At 34.3% G+C, this 22003-nt stretch overlaps 1 protein-coding gene across 2 annotated transcripts in view; it reads left to right on the top strand.

Moving 5' to 3' along the window:
• Window positions 1-22003, top strand: part of LOC123237691 (MAP3K12 binding inhibitory protein 1) — a 61641-nt gene that overhangs the window by 11574 nt on the left and 28064 nt on the right. The window lies entirely within an intron of this gene.

Raw genomic sequence — 22003 nt, 5'->3', positions numbered from 1 at the left:
CCTATTTTTAGAATTAAGTAACATCGCATTAGTATGGAAAAATTGTACCCACTTGAACTTAGAATAATAAAAATATAAAGTTTTTCAAGGTTAAACCAGTTTATGAAAAACTTTGGTTTCTATGAGAAATGTCTGTAGCTACTGAAAACTATATTTCAAATATAGCAACCATTTTTAATATACTTTTTTTTTAAACCCTTGTACTTCGGTGTATTGTTTCATAGGTGGAAGATTGGTAAGGGTGGGCAATGGGGGTCAAGTGACTTGCCCAGGGTTACACAGCTGGGAAGTGGCTGAGGCCGGGTTTGAACCTAGGACCTCTTGTCTCTAGGCCTGACTCTCACTCCACTGAGCTACCCAGCTGCCCCCTTAATATACTTTTGAAAAATTTTGCCTACCGAGTATAGACTACATTCCTTCACTTGGCATTTCAGGTCTTAAAAAATTTATGCCCAAACCACATTTTTTTCTCTTTTATTTTTTGCCAGTTTCTTCAAATGTGTTTTAGTGAAACTACATTATTTATAGTTATTTAAAAACTACTCATATCTTTCTGCCTCTCAACATTTCTTGCTTATGCCTGCATTGCCCTTGTTAACTTTCTATTTTCATTCATAAATCCCTAAGCATACCTACTCTATAAAGCTTTCCTTCCCCTCCTCTAGAAATTATTTCTTCCTCATTCTTTATATCCCTCTTCATGTTTTTATATTCATGTTATGCATTTATATTTTAATTTTTATATTAATCTGTTTACACAAATTATCTCTCCCTTTTGGATTAGAAACATCACAAGGGCAAGAGTCTTAACTATTTATGTGTCTTCCCAAGTGCCTAACTTAGGGAATTATATGTGGAAAACATTTAAGAAATGTTTTAAACGAATCACTTTTTTTGTACTATTTTTCTACAAAGTTTCTTTAATTGATTTATCTCCTTATTCTCTTTCAGATTTTGTTGTTCATATTTCATATTCAGTCATGTGTGACTCTATGACTCCATGGGCCATGTAGTTTTCTTAGCAAAAATACTGGAGGAGTTTGTCATTTCCTTCTCCTGGACAAAGAGAGGTTAAGTGACTTGCCCATAGTTACGCAGTGTTTGAGGTCATATTCAAACTCAAATCTTACTAACTCTAGGCCCAGGATTCTATCCACTGAGCCATCTAGCTGCCTTACTATGTTACTTACCTTACACAAAATCATTTTTACTATACCTAATCTTGGCAACCTTAAGAAGAAGCTGGTAGTGCCAGAAGGAAATTTTTTTTTTTTTAATTTTGTTCACAGTGATTTCATCTGTATGAGTAAGTCTCTGGATAGAAACTATCTATTTAAATGCAGATTAACAATTCATCTGTAAGTCCTAGTCCTTGGGACTTGGCAGGAGCATTTTAAGTTTAGGTGATCTACCTATTACCAATGGAACATGAACCCAGGTCTTCCCATAGATCTCTTGACATTGTGTCAATTGTAATGGAGCCTACAAACTATTAGTTCTTGTTACATAACCAGTCTTCCTCTATTTCCAATCAGTTATTTCTCTTTTGATTTCACTCTGACCTTGATCAAGTCAGGGGCTGATCAAATTCTAGCCCCAGGCTTAGGCTTAAGTTTTTAGTCTTGCTGTGTACTTGATCCAATCAGACCACCCTTCATTGCCCTATCTTGGAGCTCTGCCCTGAGCTTTAAGCAGAAAGATCAGTACTTAGTACTGTCATCCACCCCAAAGTGTGTATTAAGTCCTTGTCCCAAGCACAGACTGGAAATCCTGAATTCCCTGTGGGCCCACACAGATCAGCCCATTCTACCCAGACTGCCCTGGACCGGGACCCTGGACTTCTCTACAGGTTTGAAATTTCAAGGGGTGTGGGTTGGTTTGTACCAGTATTTGCTCAGGCAGGTTTTCAGAGTCTGAATGTTATTTTGGGCTTAGGTTCTGAACCTGGGACAGCAGATATGAGGGCAAGTGGAGTGTCTTGCTCTTGACTTGCTCTTCCCTTCTTGCTGTAGCCTTTTGCTGGCTCTGCTTTCCTCTCACCTCAGTTCCCCAGATGATCTCTGCCTACCTTTTGGGTTTTTCTTTTTTTGAAAGTCGTTTCACTCTGTCTCCTTGGTTCTTTCACTCTTGTGTTTGTTTTGTGGAGATATTTTAATCTTGGTCAGAGAGGATTTTCAGATCTGGTTCACTCTATCTTTAGAAGTGAGCTCTTTCTCTGATGGTATTCTTTATGCTACTTCTCTTTCACTGATAATGTTGTAGCTTTCTCATTCTCACTATATGTTTCTCCCTTGGGTTATAGGTCATCCAAATTTTACTGCTTTAAATATTTGCAATTTCATGACTAGAAGTTGTACAGTGTCCCCATGATATTTATGTCTTTGTTTCTGGTAAAAGTTTAGGGTCATTAAAAGAACTTCTTAAAGTTCCAAAGGCAATTCAACTCACTTTTCTCCTTTCCTGTATTATTTGTCTAACATATATGTACTAATGAACCATTTTTATAGATTATTCATCTAGTACTACATTATATTCTGAAATCTTTTAGTTGTTCTTCCCCCCCCCCTTTGTGAAGTTAGATTATTTTCTTAAATATTTTGTGGATATGTGAAAATAGACTTATTGACTTTATTCTGAAAGCTTTTCTTAAATAAAAATAAAACATGATTTCTCTCTAAGCATTTAATACCCTCTCATCATTCTTTTTTATTAAATTTCCTTTTATTTTTTTCCCCCAAACACATGTAAAAACAGTTTCAAACATTTTTCAAAGAATATTGAGTCTTGGATTTTCTCCCTCCCATCCTCTCCTCACATCCCTCCTCCCACTGAGATGGTAAGCATTCTCATATAGATTTTTACATGTGCAGTCATACAATGTTTTTTTTTAAACATTTATTAATATTCATTTTTAACCTGTTTACATACTTTATGCCCCTACTTTCCCCTTCACCCCCCACCCATGGCCAACGTACATTTCCACTGGTTGCAACTTATGTCCTTGTTCAGGGCCTATTTCCATATTGTTGTTAGTTGCATTGGTGTGGTAGTTTCGAGTCCACATCCCCAATCATGTCCCCCTCAGCCCCTGCATTCAAACAATTGTTTATCTTCTATGTTTCCTCTCCTGCAGATCTTCCTCTGAATGTGGGTAGCTTTCTTTACCATAAATCCCTCAGAGCTGTCCTGTGTCATTGCATTGCTGCTGGTACAGAAGTCCATTACATTCGATTTTACCATAGTATATCAGTCTCTGTGTACAATGTTCTTCTGGCTCTGCTCCTTTCACTCTGCATCAGTTCCTGGAGGTCTTTCCAGTTCACCTGGAACTCCTCCAGTTTATTATTCCTTTTAGCACAATAGTATTCCATCACCAGCATATACCACAGTTTGTTCAGCCATTCCCCAATTGAAGGGCATACCCTCCTTTTCCAGTTTTTTGCCACTACAAAAAGTGCAGCTATAAATATTTTCGTACAAGTCTGTGTATCTGTGATCTCTTTGGGGTACAAACCCAACAGTGGTATGGCTGGATCAAAGGGCAAGCATTCTTTTATAGCCCTTTGAGCATAGTTCCAAATTGCCAGCCAGAATGGTTGGATCAGTTCACAGCTCCACCAGCAATGCATTAATGTCCCAATTTTGCCACATCCCCTCCAGCATTCATTACTCTCCCCTGCTATCATTTTAGCCAATCTGCTATGTGTGAGGTGATACCTCAGAGTTGTTTTGATTTGCATTTCTCTAATTATTAGAGATTTGGAACACTTTCTCATCTGCTTATTGATACTTTTGATTTCTTTACCTGAAAATTGCCTATTCATGTCTCTTGCCCATTTTTCAATTGGAGAATGGCTTGATTTTTTATACAATTGATTTAACTCCTTCCATATTTGAGTAATTAGACCTCTGTCAGAGGTTTTTGTTATAAAGATTTTTTCCCAATTTGTTGTTTCCCTTATGATTTTGACTACATTATTTTTGTTTGTACAAAAGCTTTTTAGCTTAATATAATCAAAACCATTTAATTTACATTTTGTAATTTTCTCTAACTCTTTCTTGGTTTTAAAATCTTTCCCAGAGATCTGACAGGTATACTATTTTGTGTTCACTTAACTTATTTATAGTTTCCCTCTTTATATTCAAGTCATTCAGCCATTCTGAATTGATCTTGGTGTAGGGTGTGAGATGTTGATCTAAAAACCTAATCTCTCCCATATTATTTTCCAAATTTCCCAGCAGTTTTTGTCAAATAGTGGATTCATGTCCCAAAAGTTGGGCTCTTTGGGTTTATCATACACTGTCTTGCTGATGTCATTAACCCCAAGTCTATTCCACTGATCCTCCCTTCTATCTATTAGCCAGTACCATATTGTTTCAATGACTGCTGCTTTATAGTATAGTTTAATATCTGCTACTGCTAGGCCCCCTTCCTTCACATTTTTTTCATTATTTCCCTTGATATTCTTGATCTTTTGTTACTGCAAATGAACTTTTTTATAGTTTTTCCTAATTCAGTAAAGAAGTTTTTTGGTAATTTGATAGGTATGGCATTAAATAAGTAAATTAATTTGGGTAGAATGTTCATTTTTATTATGTTTGCTCGTCCTACCCATGAACAATTAATGGTTTTCCAATTGTTGAAATCCAGTTTTATTTTTTTGGAAAGTGTTTTGTAGTTGTTTTCGTATAATTGCTGTTTGTTTTGGTAGATAGATTCCCAAGTATTTTATATTGTCTAGGGTGATTTTAAATGGTGTTTCTCTTTCTACCTCTTGCTGCGGTGATGTGTTGGAAATATATAGAAATGCTGATGATTTATGTGCATTTATTTTGTATCCTGCAACTTCGCTAAAGTTGTTGATCATTTCTACCAGCTTCTTAGTTGAGTCTCTAGGATTTTTTAAGTAGATCATCATATCATCTGCAAAGAGTGATAGCTTAGTCTCCTCATTGCCTATTTTGATACCTTCAATTTCTTTTTCTTCTCTAATAGCTATTGCTAGTGTTTCTAATAGCATGTTGAATAATAGAGGTGATAATGGGCATCCTTGTTTCATTCCTGACCTTATTGGGAAGGCTTCTAATTTATCCCCATTGCATATAATGCTTGTTGATGGTTTTAGGTATATACTGTTTATTATTTTTAGGAAGAGTCCTTCTATTCCTATACTTTTCAATGTTTTCAATAGGAATGGATGCTGTATTTTGTCAAAGGCTTTTTCAGCATCTATTGAGATAATCATGTGATTTTTGTTGGTTAGACTGTTGATATGGTCTGTTATGTAGATGGTTTTCCTAATGTTGAACCATCCTTGCATTCCTCGTATAAATCCCACCTGATCATGGTGGATGATCTTCTTAATTAGTTGCTGGAGTCTCTTTGCTAATATTCTATTTAAGATTTTTGCATCTATGTTCATTAGGGAGATTGGTCTATAGTTTTCTTTCTCTGTTTTTGGTCTACCTGGCTTTGGAATCAGTATCATCTTTGTGTCATAAAAGGAATTTGGTAGGACTCCTTCTTTGCTTATCATATCAAATAATTTGTATAGTATTGGGATTAGTTGCTCTTTGAATGTCAGGTCCTGGTGATTTTTTCTTAGGGAGTTCTTTGATGGCTTGTTCAATTTCTATTTCTGATATGGGATTATTTAGGTATTCTATTTCTTCTGTTAATCTAGGTAATTTATATTTTTGTAGATATTCATCCATATCACCTAAATTATTATATTTGTTGCCATATAATTGGGCGAAATAGTTCTTAATGATTGCCTTAATTTCTTCTTCATTAGAGGTGAGGTTTCCCTTTTCATCTTTAATGCTGTCAATTTGATTTTCTTCTTTCCTTATTAGATTGACCAGTACTTTGTCTATTTTACCTGTTTTTTCAAGATACCAGCTTCTAGTCTTATTTATTAATTCAATAGTTCTTTTACTTTTGATTTTATTAATTTCTCCCTTAATTTTTTGTATTTCTAATTTAGTTTTCATCTGAGGGTTTTTAATTTGTTCGCTTTCTAATGAGTTGCATACCCAATTCATTAATCTCTGCCCTCCTTAATTTGTTAATATATGCATTCAAGGATATAAATTTCCCCCTGAGTACTGCCTTGGCTGCATCCCACAGTGCTTGGTAGGATGTCTCATCATTGTCATTCTCTTCAATGAAATTGTTGATTGTTTCTATGATTTCTTCTTTGAGAAATTGGTTTTGGAGAATCATATTGTTTAATTTCCTATTGGTTTTTGATTTGCCTGTCCAGGTGCCCTTACTAATTATTATTTTTATTGCATTATGATCTAAGAAGGTTACATTTGTTATATCTGCTCTTTTGCATTTGTTTGCAATGATTCTCTGCCCTATTACATAGGTAAATCTTTGTGAATGTGCCATGTGCAGCTGAAAAGAAGGTATATTACTTTACGTCCCTATTTATTTTTCTTCACATATCACTTAAATCTAATTTTTCTAGGACTTCATTCATCTCTCTTACCTCTTTCTTATTTATTTTTTGGTTTGATTTCTCTAGATCTGAACGAGGAATATTTAGATCTCCCACTATTATGGTTTTACTATCTATTTCCTTCTTGAGCTCTGCCATTTTCTCCTTTATGAATTTGGATGCTATACTACTTGGTGCATACATATTGAGCAGTGTTATTGCCTCATTGTTTATACTACCTTTAATCAGGATGTAATGACCTTCCCTGTCTTTTTTAATCCTATCTATTTTTACTTTGGCTTTGTCAGAGATCATAATAGCCACTCCTGCCTTCTTTTTTTCATTTGACGCCCAAAAGATTTTGCTCAAGCCCTTAACCTTAAACTTGTGTGTGTCTACTCACCTCATATGTGTTTCTTGTATACAACATATGGTAGGATTTTGGTTTCTGATCCACTCTGCTATTTGCTTCCGTTTTATGAGCAAATTCATCCCATTCACATTCAGAGTTACAATTATCAGTTGTGCATTCACTTACATTTTTGTATCCTTCCCTGGATCCATTCCTTCTTCTTACACTATTTTCTTTTAAACCAGTGGTTTGCTTTGAGCCAGTATCCCTTATCCCCTCCCTTGATTGACTTCCCTCTCTTCCCCTCCCTTTTTATTCCCCTCTTTTTGTTTTTTTAAAGGCCTAATGAATTCCCTCCCTCTTCTTCTCCCCTCCCTTTTTTGACTTCCCCACTCCTCTGCTCCCTTTGGTTTGTCCCTTCTGACTTTCTCAGTAGGGTTAGATAGTTTGTTTTTTATCCCAATGGATAATAAAGCTACTCTTCCCTCTCTGGGTTGATTACACTGAGAGTAAGATTTGATTATTCCCTCTTAATGCTCTCTTCCTCTCCTTCTTATAATAGTATTTATCCCCTCCCCTTCATGCCCTCTTTGTTTGTAAGAGAATATCCTATTTTTCTTATTTACTCAGATTTTTCTTGGCGTCCCCTACTATTCCCCCCCTCTTTCCCACCTCCCATGTCATCTTAGACCATTTAGTATCCTATCCTCTCCATATGAATTATTCTTCTGGTTCCTATAATAGTGAATATTATAATAGTGAATAGAGTTCACTACAGAGAATTATACATAGCATTTCTCCACATAGTAATACAGATAATTAGATCTTATTTAAGCCCTTAAAGAGTCAAATTTTAAAAATTATAAGTTTTCTTTCTTTTCCCTCTGTTTCTTATTTACCTTTTCATGTTTCTCTTGATTTTTGTGGTTGGGTATCAAACTTTCCATTTAGTCCTGGTCTCTTTTGTGCAAAAACTTGAAAATCTTCAATTTTTTCGAATGCCCATACTTTCCCCGGATGTATATAGTCAGTTTCGATGGGTAGTTGATCCGTGGCTGAAGGCCCCGCTCTCTTGCCTTTCTGAATATTGTATTCCAAGCCTTGTGGTCTTTTAGTGTGGAGGCTGTCAAATCCTGTGTGATCCTAATTGGTGCTCCTTGATATTTGAATTGTCTCTTTCTGGCTTCTTGTTAGATTTTTTTCTTTTACTTGAAAGCTCTTGAATTTTGCTATTATATTCCTTGGTGTTGACTTTTCTGTGTCCAGTGTAGAGGTTGATCTATGGATCCTTTCAATGTCTATATTGACCTCTTGTTGTAGAACTTCAGGGCAATTTTGCTGAATAATTTCTTTAAGTATGGAGTCCAAGTTTCTATTAATTTCTGCCTTTTCTGGAAGACCAATGATTCTCAAATTGTCTCTTCTCGACTGGTTTTCTTGGTCTGTCACTTTCTCATTAAGTTATTTCATGTTTCCTTCTATTTTATCAGTCTTTTGACTTTGTTTTATTTGTTCTTGTTGTCTTGAGAGATCATTGTGTTCTAATTTTTCAATTCTAGCCTTTAAGGACTGGTTTTCAGCTATAATCTTTTGGTTTTCCTTTTCATTCTGGTCATTTCTGGTGTTCAATTTGCTTATCAATTCATTTGATTTCTGAGCCTCACTTTCTAATTGCAAAATTCTGCCTTTTAGGCTGTTATTTTCTTGCCAGATCTCTTCCATCTTCTTCAACATCTCATTTTTGAACTCTTCAATAGCTTGTGGCCAGCTTTCATTTTTTTGGTAAGGTTTGGATATGATTACTTGTTTGTCCTCCTCTGTTGTCTGAATTTTCTCTGTGTAAAAGTTGTGGAGTGTTCCAGAGTTTTTCTTGATAATCTTTTTCTTCTTCTGGAGTTCTCGGCTTGCCATCATTAGCCCTGCCCCTTTTCAGTTTTGTCTTCACACTCAGGGTCTGCCTGTGCTTTCTAAGCTCCCGGGGGCTCCGGTCTCCTTGTCCTCGGGTCAAATCTCCTGGTAGACCCCAGTCTGCCCCTCTGCCCGAGGCTCCTTCAACAGTCTCAGGGGCTGCTTCTACAGCCACGTTCCTGTCTGCTCCGGGTCCTCACTCGAGGTCCAAGCCTGGGCTGGAGATCTTTATTCAAGCCTAGGGCACTGTCTTCACCCACACAGAAGCTAGGGAAAGTCCCTGTGTTAGAGATCTTTGTCCTGGCCAGTGCAGATGCTCTGGAAAGTCCGTGCATGCCCCCCAGCCACTTGGGGTCCCTCGTCTTGCAACACACAGGTACAAGCCCTGGGGCTGCTAGTGATTTTCTGGTTGCCCCAGTCCTGTTTTCACTCTTGTGCGTTGGCCTTGGCATTGTGCGAGGTGTGTGGTGTAGGGGGTGGGGGAGGGGCTTCTTCCTCTCGCATTTTAGTGAGAGCTGTTTCACCCCTTTATAGCGTGGAGATGCCCCAATTCTGCGTACCTTCAATGCTGCGCCCTGTTGTGGGGTTCCTTTGTTCATCTGGGTTCGTTTTTATTTCCCCTTGAGGAGTCCTGTATGCTTTGGTTAGGAGAGATCGAGCAGCTGCTCCTTACTCTGCTGCCATCTTAACCGGAAGTCTCTGATTTCAAAATTCTTGGAGAAATTCCACGTGACAATTCAGAGGGGAAGCTGCCTGAGGTCTCAGCCAAGATCCTTCAGCACCAAGTTCAAAGCCCGAACTCCAATGTTTTTTTCATATTAATCCTTTTGTGGAAGGAAACTAAAAAAAATTAAGAAAGAAAATGAAAAAAGTTTCCTTTGGTCTGGATTCACTCATCAGTTCTTTTTCTGGAAGCAGATGGCATTTTTTGTCTCAAATCCTTTGGGATTGTTTTGGATCATTGTATTGATGAAAATGGCTTAATTTAAAGTTGTTCTTTCTATATTATTCCTGTCACATTGTACAGTGTTTTTCTACTCCTATGTATTTTACTCCATTTCAATTCATGTAAGTCTTTCCAGGTTTTTCTGAGCTCCTCCTACTCATCATTTCTTATAGCACAATAGTTTTCCATTACAGTCATATACTATAACTTACTTAGTCATTCCCCAATTGATAAGTATCCCCTTATTTGCCACTTCTTTGCTCCCACAAAAAGAGCTGTGTATTTTTTATTTTTGTACCTATAGATCTTTCCCCTTTTTGTTCTTTATTTCTTTGGGATAGTCCTTTGGGCATAGGTCCAAATTGCTTTCCAGAATTATTGAATTAGTTCACAGCTCTCCCAGTAGTGCATTAGTGTCTCAGTTTTCCCACATTCCCACTAAGTTTTGTCATTTTTCATTTCTATCATAATAACCATTCTGATAGTGTTAGGTGATACCTCAGAGCTGTCTAATTGCAATTCTCTAATTACTAGTGACTTAAAGAATTTTTTGCATGACCATAGAGAATTTTAATTACTTTGTCAAGGAAATGCTTGTTCTTAACCTTTGACCATTTTATCAGTTGGGGAATGATTTACATTCTTATACATTTGACTCATTCCTTTATGTATTTGAGAAATGAGGCCTTTATTGAAGAAATTTGTAAAAAAAATTTGCACCTTTATGATTATTGTATATTACTTTCCATATTCTTTCCCCCTGCTTAGTTTCTGACTGCCACATCCCCCAGGTTGCCCTCTTTTCTGTCAACCCCACTTCCTTCTTATATCCTTTTCCCCTTTCATGTAGGGTAAGATAGATTTCCATATCTACTTGAATGTGTATGTTCTTCCCTCACTGAGCCAATTCTATTGAGAATAAAGTTCATGTGCTCCTCTCCCAACCTCCCTCATCTTTACCTCCACTGTAAAAACTCTTTCATGCCTCTTTCTTTGTAGGATTATTTACTTCATTCTATTTCCCTTCCCCCTCCTCCTAATGTATTCCTTTTTGTCGTGCCTTAATTTTATTTTATTATATCATCTTATCATATTCAACTTATACCCTTGCCCTTTGTCTATGTATATCTCTTTTAACCACCCTAATAATTATATAGTTGTTACGAGTTGTAAGAATCATCTTTGCACATAGGAAAGTAAATAGTTTAACCTTACTGAATCACCCTTTTTTAAGTCTTGTATTTGAGAGTTAAATTTTCCATTCAGCTTTGGTTTTTTCTTTAAGAATGTTTGAAAGTCTTCTATTTCATTAAATAACCATTTTTATGCTTAGTTTTGCTGGGTAAGTGATTCTTGGTTTAAATCCTAGTTCCTTTGCCCTTGGGAATATCATATTCCAGACCCTCTGATTCTTTAATATAGAAACTGCTATATCTTGTGTTATCCTGAATGTGGCTACATGATATTTGAATCGTTTATTTTTTGGTTGCTTGTAATATTTTCTCCTTTGTCTGGAAGTTCTGGAATTTAGTTATAATATTCCTGGGAATTTATCCTTTTGGCATCTATTTCAGGAGGTGATTGATGGATTCTTTATATTTCTATTTTGCTGGTTCTGGAATATCAAGGTAGTTTTCCTTGATTTCTTGAAAGATGATGTCTAAGCTCTTTTTTTGTTCATGCCTTTTAGGTAGTCCATTAATTCTTAGATTACCTCTACTAGCTTTATTTTCTAAGTCAGTTTTTCCTGTAAGATATTTCACATTTTCTTCTATTGTTTCATTCTTTTGACTTTTGTATGTTTCTTGATGTCTCATGGAATCATTAGCTTCTGCTTGCCTAGATCTAATTTTTAAGACATAGCCAAATTTTCATAAAGATTTTTTTCCCCATAAATTTTTGTACCTCTTTTTCCAAATGGCCAATTCTGTCTTTTAAGAAGTTCTTCTCTTCAGTGAGTTTTTGTATACCTTTTACCATTTGACCAATTTTGCTTTTTTAGAAGTTCTCTAAAGGAGATTTTTGTGCCTCTTTTACCAATTGGCCTATTTGGTGTTTTACGGTATTTTTTATGTCTCCTTTACTAAGCTCTTTACTCTTTTTTTTCATCATTTTCCTATATTACTCTCACTTATTTTCCCAATTTTTCTTCCACTTCTCATATTGACTTTTAACATCCTTTTTGGATTCCTCCATGAACTCTTTTTGGACTTGAAAGCAATTCATATTTTTTCATGCAGGTTTAGGATGCAGCAATAATTGAGTTTGTGTTTTGGTCTTTTCATTCAACAAAATAATATTCTTTATTATTAAGGTTTTTTTTGCATTTGTTTGCTCGTTTTTCATCCTTTTTCTTGTCTTATAACTTAAAGAAACTTAGAGTTGGGCTTTGTTCCTGTGGTGAAGGGAGTACCATTTCAGGCTTTATTTTATAGCTGTCTTCAGTCCTATCTCTGAGGATCTTTTAAGTTTTCAGTTCTTTAAATAATTTCCCAGACTGTGCTCTGGAGTCTTTGATAACCACAAGCACACTTTTCTGCCTTAGAAATGTAACCAGCGTTCCCTGGTCCCCCGTGGTTGCAAGCACTAGTATGCTAATGCTTCTCCTTATTTAGACTGTGCCCCAGGACTACTTCCTTAGTTTGCACACAGACAATGCAACAACACTTGCACTCAAAACCAGCAACGGTACCCTGTAATCTCCTAAGCAGTTGTCTGACCCTCCTTACCATCTGTGGCTAAGAGCTGCAGGATTCAGTTGCAGCCAAGGGAGTATTGCCATGGTAAGGGTCTGCCTTGGTGCTACTTTGAGCTCTACTTCCATTATGGTGCAATATAGCTTTCATCCTGGCTTTCTTTGTTATTTTGGGCTAAAAAATTGTTTTATCTCATCTTTTTCGGGTTATGCTGCTCCAAAATTAATTTTGAGGTGTTATGTCACAGTTTTTTGGAGGGTAATTTGGTAGCAGTCAAGAGAATCTCTGAGCCTTTTCCACTATCTTGGCATTCTGCCTTTCTTCTTTTATTTCAAATACCTTAAGTATCAGTTTTTTAAGGCCTTGAAAATTGGGTTTGCTCCAGTTCAGGATACTCTTCTAATGCTTTGTTCTGATCCAATAATTCTTTACATTTTTCTTTTCTTTGCTTCAGTAATATTTTAATTTTTTTCCATTTACATATAAACAATCATTTTCTAACATTTTGAGTTACAAGTTCTTTTTCTCCCTTCCTCCTCTCCCCCTTCTTTGAGATGTGAAGCATCACATGTGCTGTCATGTAAAACATTTCCATATTTGTCATGCTGTGGAAGAAGATACAAATAAAAAAACATGAAAAAAATAAAGGGGAAAATAATATGCTTCCATTTGCATTCAGCTTCTATCAGTTCTTTCTCTGGAGGTAGAGAACGTTTTTCATCATGTGTCCTTTGAATTTGTCTTGGATTATTGTACTACACTGATGATAATAACTACTGTTTATCATACAGTATTGTTCTTACTGTATACAGTGTTCTCCTGGTTCTTCTCACTTCACTTTACATCAGTTCCTATAATTCTGAAATCATCGTGCTTGTCATTTCTTATAGCATAATAATATTGTGTTACTATTATATATGATGACTTGTTCAGTCATACCCCAACTGATAGACATTCCCTCAATTTCCAAGTCTTTGCTAGCATAATAAGAGCTGCTCTAAATATTTTTGTACAAATTGTTACTTTTCCCTTTTTCTCTTTGTTATAGAGACCTAGTTATATTGCTAGATTGAAGGGTATACATAGTTTTATAGTTTTATATAATAAATATTTATATTTATTTTAGTGTAGTTCCAAATTGCTCTCTAGAATGGTGAATCAATCAGTTTACAATTCCACATTAGTATCCCAATTTTCCTACATCACCTCCAACATTTATCATTTTCCTTTTCTGTCATATTAGCCAATCTGAAAGGAGTAAGGTACTTCAGAGTTATTTTAATTTGCATTTCTCTAGTCATTAGTGATTTGGAGCACTTTTTCATATCACTCAGTTGCTTGACTGTTTCATCTAAAAACTGTCGTGTTCATATCCTTTGACCACTTATCAATTGGGGAATGACATATAAATTTGACTCAGTTCTCTCTATATTTAAAAAATGAAGCCTTTGTTAAAGATATTTGCTAAGAAATTTTTTCCCCCAGTTTTCTGTTTTCTAATCTTGGTAGCATTTGTTTTGTTTGGGTAAATGCTTTTTAATTTAATGTAATCAAAATAAGTCATTTTACATTTCATAATTTCTCCATCTTTGGTTATAAATTTTCCTTTTATCCATAAATCTTATGGGTAAATTATTTCATGATTCCCTAATTTGCTCATTGTATCATACTTTATTTCTGAATTATGCACCCATATGACCTTATTATGATATATAGTCGAGATGTTGGTTTATATGTAGTTTCTGTCATACTGTTTTCTAGTTTTCCCAGCAGTTTTTTTTAAATAGTAATTTTCCTAAAATCTAGAATCTTTGGGTTTATCAAATAATAGATTACAATGGTCATTTACTAATGTGTATTATATACCTAATCCATTCTATTGATTCACCACTGTATTTATTAGCCAGTATCAGACCATATTGATGATTACTACTTTGTGATAAAGGTTGAGATCTGATAAAGCTAGGCTATCTTCATTCACATTTTTTAAAAATTAGCTCCTTTGATATTCTTAACCTTTTGTTCTTCCAGATGAATTTTTTGATAGTTTGTTGTAGCACTGAATAAATACATTTATTTAGGTAGAATTGCCTTTTTTATTAAATTGGCTTGGCCTACTCACGAGCAATTAATGTTTTTCTAGTTAAGATATGACTGAAAAGTATTTTGTAATTGTCTTCATATATAGTTCTGGGGTTTGTCTTGGAGGATAGACCCCCTAGATTTTTAAATTGTCTACAGTTATTGTAAATAGAATTTCTCTATCTCTTGCTGCTGGAATTTCTTAGGAATATATAACACTGATGATTCACATTGGTTTATTCTATATCTTACACCTTTGCCAAAGCTATTATTTCAGCTAGTTATTATTAGGTGATTTTCTAAGAATACCATCATATCATCTGTAAAGAATTAGTTTTGTTTCCTCATTGTCAATTCTAACATTGAATTTCTTTTTATTATTGCTATAGATAGCATTTTTAGTAAAATATTGAATAATAGTGGTAGTGCTGGGCAACCTTATTTCACACTTGATCTTATTGAGAAGGCTTATTCCTATTACAGATAATTTTTGCTGATCTTTTTAGATAGATGCTACTTATCATTTTAAGGAAAGCTCCATTTATTCCTTTGCTTTCTATTGTTTTTAATAGGAATGGGTATTGTATTTTGTGAAAAGCTTTTCCTGCATCTAGAGGTAATCATAAGATTTCTCTTGCTTTTTTCATTGATATGATCAATTATGCTGATAGTTTTCTTTATATGGAACTAGCCCTGCATTCCTGGTATAAAAACTCAACTGGTCATAGTGATCCTTGTGATATAGTGCTATCATCTCTTTGTTAGTATTATATTTAAGATTTTTGTGTCAGTATTCATTAGGGAAATTAGTCCATAGTTTTCTTTGTTTTTGCTTCTTCTGACTTAGGTAGCATATTTATGTTTTAAAAGGAATTTGGTAGGACTCTACCTATTTTTTCAAATAATTTATATGGTATAGTTAAATTATATGTTATTGTTCTCTAAATATTAGGTTGAATTCAATTGTGAATCCATCTGACTGGGGTTTTTTTCTTATGGAGTTCATTGATGGCTTATTCCATTTCTTTTTCTGAGATGGAGTTATTTATTCTAGTTCCTCTACTATAATCTAAACAATTTATATTTTTATAAATATTCATCTTAGATCGTAAGACTTATTGGTATGTAATTGGGCAAAATTAGCTCCTAATCATTGTTTTAATTTCCTTTTCTTTGATGGCCAATTCACTCTTTCCATTTTTTATACTGATGATTTGGTTTTCTTTCCTTTTTTAAATCAAATGAACCAATGTTTTATCTATTTTGGTGTTGTTGTTTTTCATGAAATCAGTTCTAATCTTATTTATTAATTCAATAATTTTCTTATTTTCAGTTTTATTAATATCTCCTTTGATTTTAGAATTTCAGATTTTTTTAGTTACATGCCCACATTGATCTACTCTTTCTCATTTATTGATATGATTATTTAGCGATATGAATTTTTCCTCTAATTACTGCTTGGGCTATATTCCATAAATTTTGTAATGTCTCATTCTCGTCTTACTCTTTAATGAAATTACTGATTATCTCTATGATTTGTTCTTAGATTGACTCATTTTTTAACACTGGATTATTTACTAGCCAATTAATTTTTAATCTCTCTTTCCACAGCCCTTTATTAAATGTAATTTTTATTGTATTGTAATATGAAAAGGATACATTCAATATTTGTCCATTTTGTTGTGATGTTTTAATGATGGTGCCATGCACCACTGAGAAAAACATATATCCCATTCAATTTTCTTCAGAGAGCTAGCATATCTAACTTTTCTAAAATTCTATTTATCTCCTTAACTTCTTTCTTCTTTAATTTTTGGTTAGATTTATCTAGTTCTGAGGGGAAAGCTGAGGTCCCGTACTAGTTTTACTATCATTTTACTTCTTTAAAAAATGTGGATGTTATGCCATTTGGTGCATATGTTTATTGATATTACTTCATTGTCTTGTGGTACCTTTTATGAAGAATTCATTTTCTTCTTTATCTCCTTTAATGAGATTTATTTTTGCTTTTGCTTTGCCTGAAATCATGATTGCTACCGTTGGTTTTTTGTTTTTTTGGTTTTTTTTTTTGCTAAAACAGAAGCATGACATTCTGCTCCATCTTCTTGCCTTAACAATACATGTTTCTCCCTGCTTCACATGTATTTCTTGTAAACAACATACTGTAGCATTTTGAATTTTAGTCCATTCTGCTCTTCGCTTCTGTTTTATGGGTGTTTATTACATTCTTAGTAATGATTACTACTTTTTCCCTCTTTCTCTCTATTTTCATTCCTTCTCTCTCTCTCTCTCTTTTTTTTTTTTTTTTTTTTTTTTTTTTTTTTTTTTTTGCTTTTGGCCATTGCCTTCTCCAATATTCAGGATTCTCTTGCATCACTTTTTCCCCAGTTTTTCTTCTATCTCTCTGATTTGTTTTTTAATCTGCTTTTGAGCTTCTCGAGGAGTTCTTTTTAGGCCTGACACCACTTTTTTCTTTGAGGTTTCAAATGAAGTTATTTTGACATTGTTATCCTTTTCTGGTTTTGTGTTTTGATCTTCCCTGTCACCATAGTAACCTTCTTTGGTTATTTTTTTTCTTTTTGCTCATTTTTCTAGCATATTTTATGAACTTTACCTTTATGCTAAATTTGAGCTCTGCTTCTGGGGTAGAGTAAGAACTGTCCCAGTTTTCTTGTTCTGGGGCCTTTCTTTGGTGTATAGGTGTGACCTGGGTGTATTCTGGGCCAGAACCAGTGTTCAGGGGAGGCTTGGCTGATTCACTATAGGAAGACCTGCTACTGGCTTGCCAGAATGCCATTTGTGCTGGATTGAACTTCCCTCATAACCCAGTAAGTTCGATACTTCCTGCCTACCTTGGGTTAAAGGATTGTTTTATCTTGTCTTTTTTGTTGGTTTTGCTGCTCTAGAATTCCTTTTGAGTCATTTTAGTAGCTTGGAGGTAAATTTGGGAGATCTTAGTGAATTGTTTCTTTATTCCAGCATCTTGAAACCTCCTTGACTTCTCTCTTCATTTTCCTTTTTTTTTTTTAGTGCAATCATATGCTTCATATCAGGCACTCTATTGTTAAGAGTCCAAATGTGGCGGGTTCACTCTCATTTATGGAGAAAGTGTCATTTAGAAATCTTGACAGATTTTTCACCCTTTTTTCCTTTGTTGTACACCTTATAATTTTATCTTTATTTCTTCAGGATGATCTACTTTATTTAATGGAATATTTTACTAAACCTTCTCTGAACTTGTTTTCATTGATCGTTTTTTTAAAAAAAATCACTTTATTGCTATCTTTTGTTCTTATATTGCCTACATTTCCCACTCTCTCCTCTGTCTCTTCTCAGAGAGCCATCCCTTTTAATAAGATAATATATGTATATTTTTAAAGTTCTGCAAAGATAATAGCTTATCCAAAAACTTGTCATTACATATTATGTTCTGCAGTCATGGTCTCCCACCTCTGAAAAAAAAATAACGAAGTTATCTTCTCATATATCACTTCTTCACATCTCAGTTTAGAGATTATAATTTCATCAATGGGCATCTACTTTTTTCCTCTTTGTTTTTTTTTTTTTTTTTTGCTACTTGGAAAGTACTGCCACAAATTTAAAAAAACTGGGATACCACCTCACACTTATAAAATTGGCTAATATGGCAGAAAAGAAAAATAATAAATGCTGGAAGGGATGTGGGAAAATTGGGACACTAATGTGCTACTTGTGAAGTTTTAAAATGATCTGGAGAGCGATTTAGTACTATACCCAAAGGGCTATAAAACTGCGAAATACCCTTTGATCCAGCAATACTACTACATCATCTGTATTCCAAAGAGATGTAAAAAAATGGAAAAGGACATATTTGTACAAAAATATTTACAGCCGCTCTTTTTTTATGGTGGCAAAGAATTGGAAATTGGAAAATGTCCATTAAATGGGGAATAGCTGAACATGCTGTAATATGTGATTGTAAGGATACTACTCAAGTGATGAGGATGATTTAAGAAAACCTGAAAAGACCTATATGAACTGATGCAAAGTGAAGTGAGCATAACCAGGATAAAATTGTCCACAGTAACAGCAATATTATATGATGAACATTTATGAATGACTATTCTTTGCAATACAGTGATCCAAGAAAGTCCTCAAGCACTCATGAAAAATACCATTCGTCTCCAAAGAAAAAATGGATAGAGTTTGAATGCAGACTGACACATTCTATATTTCACTTTATTTCTTCACTTTTTTTGTTTATTGAACTTCTCTTTTACAAAATGACCTATATAGAAAGATGTCTTATAAACATGTAAAATCTATATCAGATTGTTTACCATCTCAGAGAAGGGAAAGGAAAATAAGGAGTGAGCAAGAGAATTTGGCTTCAAACTTAAAAATTACTGAAGGTTAAAAAAAGTAGTCTTCATGTAACTAAGGAAAAATAATTTTGTGAACTTTTCTTTTTGTTATTGAGCCTCTTTCCTTTCATTGATTCTTACAGTTTTATAAGTTGATACCAATCATTATTTTCTACCATCATTCTCCTAAGATTTCATAAATAAGTTTTTATCTCAAAATAAGTATTACCTTTGACTGTCATATCTTCCTACTTGGAAAGGATCATAGATCCCTAGGATTATTGATCTACAGTTGGAAAGGACCTCAAAGACCACCTAGTCCAAACTTCTCTTTGACTGAGAATACTGCAAAGGGAAGCTAGGCGATTGTTCAAAGTCACAGAGATAGTGATTCAAATCCAGCTAGGATTTGAATCTAGGTCTTCTGAGTCCAGAGGCAGTGCTTTTTACAATATTCTACAATGTTTTCTGGCTGTTAGGATTTTTAGATTTTTTTTTTGTCTCTCTGGCAATTGATTAACATTTGTTAAACTTCCTTAGGAAATGGTTAAAAAATTTTTTTCATCATCAGTAGTTTATTTAAATTTGTTGGAATTATTTAAATATGTTATGTGTAGGGAGACAGGTCAAATGCTTAATGTTTTCCATTTTCTTTTTGAGAAACATTTAACATTTTGTGTGCTAAGTGGATTGGTTGTCCTTAAGGAATGATTTATAATTGAAGAAATGAGAGAGAAAGGCTTGCTCAAAAGTACAGAGAAACAGGACTAAATGTAATATGTTCTATGAACATCGAATAGATCAGTTCGGCTAGAGCAAAGGATTCATGTAGGGAATTAACGGGAAATTAAATTAATTGCTCCTCTTAAGAGTTTAAATTCTATCACATTGGTAGTTGGAGGTCTACTAAAGGTTTTTTTTAATCAGAAAGAGTTTCTGTGCAGGTATTATATTAACTAGGTTAATTTGTTAGTGTATAGATTCATTGAAGTAATGAAAGGCTAGAGACAGTCTACAAGTACTTCAAATAGGCTAGTAATAATGAGACTAGCGAGAAGGAGAGCGTTAGTAAAATCATTATGAAAACATAATGAAGAGTCTAAAATTCATATTATCCTGTTCATGACAAATGTTTGGGTTTTTTTTCTTGATAGCCATAATCATTGAAGCTGTGTCTAAAATTCATATTATCCCGTTCATGACAAATGTTTGGGTTTTTTTTTTCTTGATAGCCATAATCATTTAAGCTATTTTGTCTTTGTTTCTGTTATTTTAACTGATATTTTCACTGTTGTTCCAACTTCAAGAAAACTATTTTGCATTCTAGAGAAACCAGTAACAACTCTTCTGGCTATCAAGTCCCTCCAAAGGTCTTTGCTTATTTTTTGATGGTTTAATTAAGGTGCTTTGCTGGAACAATTTGTCAGTTTGGGGTAGTATTTTTTTTAATCACACTTCTTTAAGTTTGGTGCATATGATCTTGTTGCATTGTAGCTTTAATGATCCTTGGCTCTATGAGTCATTGAAGTATGCTTTGGAAGAACTACAACTTTTGCATATTTCTTTGGGATAATATCTTTTTTTGTTAAAAATTCAAGAATTGAAAACAGCAAAAGAAAGCAGTTTTGGCACCAAGTCCAACTTTCAAATAGACTGAATTAACTAAAGGTGGGAAAACCAGCTCACAGTAACTTTATCTAGTTAGTCTAGTCAGATTCCTGAGTCAGCCTAATGCCACTAATCATAAAATGAAATTATATCAAAAGTTTTGCTTGTACTAAGAATTTTGTACATTTTTGTAGATTCAGGAGAGTAATTCTGAGTCCTGGGGTTTAGGAAAAATTTGGTTGCAGTTAAAACAGTTGGAAAGGTCTCTAAGGATGCATAGTTTAGAGACTGAGAAGAGATACATATGCCCCAAATTAGAGACATTCCCATGTAAAAAAATGACCTACTAAACTAAAATGAAAACTCTGGGTAAGTAGGTGTCTTCAGGTTAGAATTCAAGCCTGGAAGTTCGCTTTTTTTTCCCCCCCAAGTATTTATTTATTTGCTTTTTACTTTTTATTTATTTATTTAGAATATTTTTCCATGGTTACATGATTCATGATTTTTCCCTCCCCCTTCCCAGAGATGACAAGCAATTCCACTGAGTTATATATGTATCATTGTTCAAAACCTATTTTCATATTAATTCATATTTGCAGTAGAGTGATCTTTTAATGCCAAAACCCCAATCATATCCCCATCAAACCACATGATCGATCATATGGTTTTTTTCTGCATTTCTACTCCCATAGTTCTTTATCTGGATGTTGATAGCTTTCTTTCTCATAAGTGCTTCGGGATTGTCCTGGATCATTGCATTGCTACTAGTAAAGAAGTCCATTATATTCAATAGTGCCACAATATATTTGTCTCTGTCTACAATATTCACCTGGTTCTGCTCCTTTCGCTCTGCATCATTCCAGTTCATCATTCCTTTCATCACAATAATATTCCATCACCATGAGAATACCACAATTTGTTCAGTCATTCCCCAATTGATGGACACTCCCTCATTTTCCAACTTTTTGCCACTAATTAGAGCATGGCTATTAAATATTTTTGTACAAGTATTTTTCGTTATTATCTTTTTGGAGTACAAACCCAGCAGTGGTATGGCTTGATGAGAGGGCAGGCATTCTTTTAAAGCCTTTTACGCATAATTCCAAATTGTCCTCCAGAATGGTTGGATTAATTCACAACTCCGCCAGCAGTGTATTAGTGTCCCAATTTTGCCACATCCCCTCCAACATTTATTACTTTCTTTTGCTATCATATTGGCCCTTCTACTAGGTGTGAGGTGGTACCTCAGAGTTGTTTTGATTTGTATTTCTCTAATTTCGAGAGATTTATAACACTTTTTCACGTGCTTATTGATAGTTTTGCTTTCTTTATCAGAAAACTGTCTGTTCATGTCCCTTGCCCATTTATCATTTTGGAATTGGCTTAACTTTTTGTACAATTGACTTGGCTCCTTATAAATTTGAGAAATTAGACCTTTGTCAGAAGTTTTTGTAATAAAGATTTTTTCCAAATGGTTGCTTCCCTTCTAATTTTGGTTGCATTGGTTTTGTTTGTACAAAATCTTTTTAATTTAATGTAATCAAAATTATTTATTTTACATTTTGTAATATTTGCTGTCTTTTGCTTGTTCTTAAATTCTTTCCTTTCCTATAGATCTGACA

Source organism: Gracilinanus agilis, chromosome 2 (assembly GCF_016433145.1).
Source record: "Gracilinanus agilis isolate LMUSP501 chromosome 2, AgileGrace, whole genome shotgun sequence".
Lineage (NCBI taxonomy): Eukaryota > Metazoa > Chordata > Mammalia > Didelphimorphia > Didelphidae > Gracilinanus > Gracilinanus agilis.
This window is presented reverse-complemented; position numbering and strand designations above follow the sequence as displayed.